Here is a 4906-nt window from a genome sequence, read left to right on the forward strand (position 1 = left end):
CGCAGCCATGCAGTTTAGTCGCCGCTCCCGTGGTCTCTAAATTTTGCACTTAAGTGTACATACCAGAGTTTTGATTATTTCTCTTCTCGGCCCTTGCTGAGCCGAATTGAATGTGCAATGTACGTCTTTCGGTGTATTTCAATAAAGGCAAGAAGGAACCGAGCTGCCCGAATAGCCCAGTCGGTAGAGCGTTAGGCTTTTAACCTAACGGTCTAGTGTTCGAGCCCCTGTCCGGGCAGCAACTTTAAAAAAAAATTCTTTTATTTTGTTAAGGCACTTTATAATCAGTAAGCAGAATGGTCCATGTGTATAAACTGCAAGAACCAGAATCAGACTGGCTTCCTAGGTTACAAGCGCTGATGTACAGTCAACCACAAAAGTTTGCGGACCACGCGAGCGCGTGGCCAAGAGCCTCTTCGCGACACTTCCGCTACGTCACCAGCGATCGACAGCAGCGCTACGTTGAAGACGCATCCCTCCTTAAATCTATGGCCTGTCTATTTTCGCACTGTGCGCAAATATTTTCTACCTATCTCTTTCAACGTGACGCGCTCTTTGTTAGCCAGGGCTACTTGCTTATATTTTGAGAGCAGAATATCAGTACAAGTAATCAGACAGCGTATTCTTCGGCTGTTATCAGTTCTATTTTCGCGTAGCCACGCTGTTTTTTTTTTGTTTTTTTCGTGAGTGCGTGAGTGAGCGGTGAGGCAGCCATGGGACACAGATGCTTAGTCAGTAGGCAGAATTTTTCCGTTCCTCCCACATCGCTAAGTGACAGTAGCGGCCGGGATTTGATCGCCTGCGCCCAGGTTTTGCTGCGCAAAGCCCGAACCACCGCGCTGCTATAGTGGTTACATTTAGAAAAATAAGAAATAATCGGGTGCGATGACTCTTTTTATAACCCTTTGCGACATGGCGTCCTCGTTTGGGGACTCGAACTTCGGAGGCGCGTCCCACGCCACGTGTTTCTTCAAATGACCTAAAACTCAGTGTGCACATTCGTGTCCGCTTCCTGATGGGACAACTAGCGGTCAGTTAACTTCATTGTGCTGCGTATTGCTGCAGATGATCACTTTGCTGGAGACACTACCATGTTAGACAATCGTTCGACCTGCAGCGTTCCAAGACCAACGTCAAGAGTATTTTTTTTCTCCTGTCGACACGAATACAACCGAAAAAGCAAGTGTGCATGCGTTTCGGGCCTAATAGTTGATTCTTTTTATGCAAGCATTGAAGCTGACGGATTTCAGAATAATTAAATAATGAGTTATACGCTAATTAATTTTTTTTACTGAAACTCGCACAAAACAGCACATTGCTTCGTCTTCTTTCTTGGAATGTAATAGTGAGCGTCTTGAAATGATGCCATGCGCATTTGACGCATTTGCAGACAGTGCATCATAATTCGTGTCTGAAGGGGATGAATTTATTCACAAGACATTTACAGAAGTGTCATGAAACATAGGTCTCTCAATGATCTAGTAGGAAGTGAAATGTCCGCCGTTTTCTAGCACCTTATTGATGCGTGTGGGCATCGACTCGCACAAAGATTCCGTAATCTCCGGTCGACCGCGCAGGCTTTCCCATTCTTGTGCGATCGCTTGCCACAGCGTATCGGCCGTGCGGCCGCGGTTGGCTCGTGTGGACAGCCGTTTCTTCAACATGCCCCAGACATTTTCTATGGGATTCAAGTCGGCGCCACATGGAGGCCACTCAAGCTGGCAAACAGCATGTTCTTCTAGCAATGACTGGACGATACGTGCTTTATGGATCGGGCTGCGGTCGTGTTGAAAAAAATAGCAGCCGTCGCTGAAGGGACCGTCCAGCGCATACGGAACGAGGTGTCTAGTGATGAGGTCGCAGTACCGTGACGCAGTGAAGGGCCCTTTCAGACGCACAAGGGGACCAAGGCCATCTTTGCTGATTGCTCCCCACACGCTCACGGAACACCGTCCACTGGATAGAACACTCTGTGTGTAATTAGGCAGATATCTGCAAGAAATAGCATACAATTGGGTTCCAGCGGCGCGTCTAAAAATGTTGTAATTCCTCTTGCGTATGAACTTTATAATGCTGTTATAGAGTTGCAATAGAAAACGTGCAAACATCATTAGATAGTACTGAAAGACCCACTGGCAGCTTTTAATTAGCTTCAGAGTAAGTAGTACTATGAAACAATCGTTATTGTTTTCAACATAATACCACTACAGAAAAATCTCGTAATGTCCAAAAGCTCATTTTACGTGAAACATGTTGTGATGCAGAATTAGCTTCGTGAATTAACTGCCAATACACTGTAAACACACCTGCAGTTTAGTGGACGCCAAACCCGCTTCCGTTGGTCCCAGCGCGTGGAAAAAGTTGACTCGTCGCTAAAGATGACATCGCCCCATTTCTCTGTTGTCCAATCTTTCATTGCTGTAGCGAACATGAGTCGTTCTTGTAGCTGGCTGTCTGAGAGGCAGGGCTTCTGTGCTGCTACGAAAGACTGCAGGCCAAGCTCACTCAGCCTTCTTCTTACAGTCTCAGACGATACCGTGAGCGAGAGCGCTTCTCGGATATCCTCTGCACTTTGAAAAGGATCAGCCACGATGGCGGCCGTAATCAGGCGGTCCTCTTCCTCAGTCGTGGCCCTTGGACGCCCACTGCGCTCCATATCTGTGAATCTGTCATCGTCGCGGAAAGCTTCAATAATCCTATTCACGGCAGTCTGGCTCCTGTTGGTTCGGCGGCAGATTTCGCGCTGAGGTATTCCCTCTATTAATAAACGCACAATGTGCCTGCTTTCGTCAAGTGGAACACGCAGCGGCATCTTTCCAAATAGGCAATCACCACGTGGCCTGAAGCAAGTCTACTACGTTTTCAGCGACTGATGCGAAGATGCGCCTATGTGTGAAAGAAAATTTTCTATGCATCCGCTTTTTCTTTATTTTTGATGACAGTGAAACACCTCCCTACCCTTTCTCTCAAGACGCAGAAGCAGCAACACTCATTGGACCAAGATGCTGCCAACCAAAGTGCGCCAGTAAACGTCGCGTAAAAAAATCGTCGCAGCGCTTCGTGAAACTTATCTACCCACTGGCACACCAGTCGACAAAGGTTGCAGTGATTGCTCCGATACTGCTATCAAGCCAGATATGTGGCGGTCTTATCGCAGACAGCGCTCTGCGTCAACACAACGAACTAACAATGTCATGCACGGGAATAAAAAATTAACAGGCAGGCGAGTACCAAGAGGGCTCATATCCGGGAGAGCGCCCCTGTCGCCGCTAGGTGGCGTACCGCTAGGTGGCGCGGATAGGCAGTCTGGCACGCGCTCGCGTGGTCCGCAAACTTTTGTGGTTGACTGTACATACCAGAGTTTTGATTGTTTCTCTTCTCAGCCCTTGCTGGGCTGGAATGAATGTTCAATCTATTTCGGTGTGAATTGAACAAATGCAATAACGAAAGAACCGAGCAGCCCGGCTTGCGTGGCTCAGTTCAGGCGTTCGGCGGTTGCAGCGTTCGGAAGTGTCATCATGTGCTCCCTTGTAGGCGAGGTTTCAGCGGCCCGTGTGGTCCGCGGAATCAGGTGTACTGAAAAGCCGGCTGAAGATTACCAGGTTGTTCTGCCTCATCTGCTCACAGATGCGTCTGTTTTAAACATTATGTTTTTGCATGGTAATGTAAAAGCCAGGCCATATCGAGTGGAGCATGTCCGAGACAGCTTTGCTCGTCTCTCCCTGCTGCCGGAAGTGGTTGCCCTCGGGGCATACCAAATGAATCAATTGTGGGCAGTGACGTTTAAGGATGAGGAAGGCAAGAAGATATTAGCGGCAGATGCGTTAAACATTAAAGATCACCGCTGCATGGTCATCGACCCACGCGATCAAGGTGTCCGACTTTACTGGCGGCTTCATGGCGTACCGGACGATGACGTGCGAGTGGCTTTGGCGCCGTTTGGAAAAGTTACGGAAATCAGCAGAGACAAGTGGAAGGTTATGGGATGCATCGACAAAGGATCAAGAACCAAAAGAAGAAGACGAAGTGATAGGAGAACGCCGCTTTGCGTTCTGTGCTCCTGCAAATCAGTATTAGCCAGCCGTGTCAACTTCTTACGGCTTCGAGGATAACATCAGTTGCGATCACTGATACCGGTGAGCGGCGCGACGACACCAAGCGCTAACGTTCGACTGCCACCGTGGCGGAGGGCAGCAACGGAGATGTGCAAGCGTGGCAAGGGCCGCCATTACCGCAGCATGGCTTCGGAGCCGACGAGCCTGTGAGCCAGCCTGGAGCCGCCAGGGTCTCCTACATTCGACCCCCGACACTCGTCTTGGATGCGACGAGGAAAGCTGATAGCATGTCGGACGAAGCAAGCAGTGCGAAAAAGGTGAGAGTCGAAGATCAGAACGAGTACATGAATGAGAAAACATCGACGTACTCCCTTCGCGACGAAGAAGAAGAAGATATTGAGATTGAATGTGATGAGGAGGCAGATCCCTTCACTCTTGTGACATAAAAGAAGAGAAGGTTCGAGGGTATTCCTGTGATATTTCAACCAATTGAAGAAGCGAAAACGTTCTGGAGAGTAAACCCAAATGTTGTCGCCTCAGAAATCGTTACGCTAGCAAAGGAGAAAGTAAGCTCTTTCCGAGTGAACCAAGACGGAAGCTTCTCAGTGACTGTGAGTTCTCTCGCCTCAGCCAAGAGTTTGTTATCATGTGTGCAAGTAGCTGGCTTACTAGTGAAGCCATTTATTCCGGAGTCATACATACGAAATGTTGGCAAAATCAGACATGTCCCGCTACAATACACAGAAGAACAATTAAAAGAATATTTAAGAGCGGCAGGAGTGACATCAGCTAGACGCCAGACCCGTTATACACGCCAAGAAGATGGCACTGTGGAATCGCGCCCAGTGAGA

General features: G+C 48.5%; 1 non-coding gene across 1 annotated transcript; it reads left to right on the forward strand.

Moving 5' to 3' along the window:
• The first annotated feature begins 165 nt into the window (after window positions 1-165).
• Trnak-uuu (transfer RNA lysine (anticodon UUU)) lies at window positions 166-238 on the forward strand. Its single transcript has one exon. It is a non-coding gene; the product is annotated as a tRNA-Lys (tRNA).
• The last annotated feature ends 4668 nt before the right edge of the window (window positions 239-4906 follow it).

The sequence above is a fragment of the Dermacentor silvarum genome, chromosome 1, assembly GCF_013339745.2.
Source record: "Dermacentor silvarum isolate Dsil-2018 chromosome 1, BIME_Dsil_1.4, whole genome shotgun sequence".
Taxonomy (NCBI): domain Eukaryota; kingdom Metazoa; phylum Arthropoda; class Arachnida; order Ixodida; family Ixodidae; genus Dermacentor; species Dermacentor silvarum.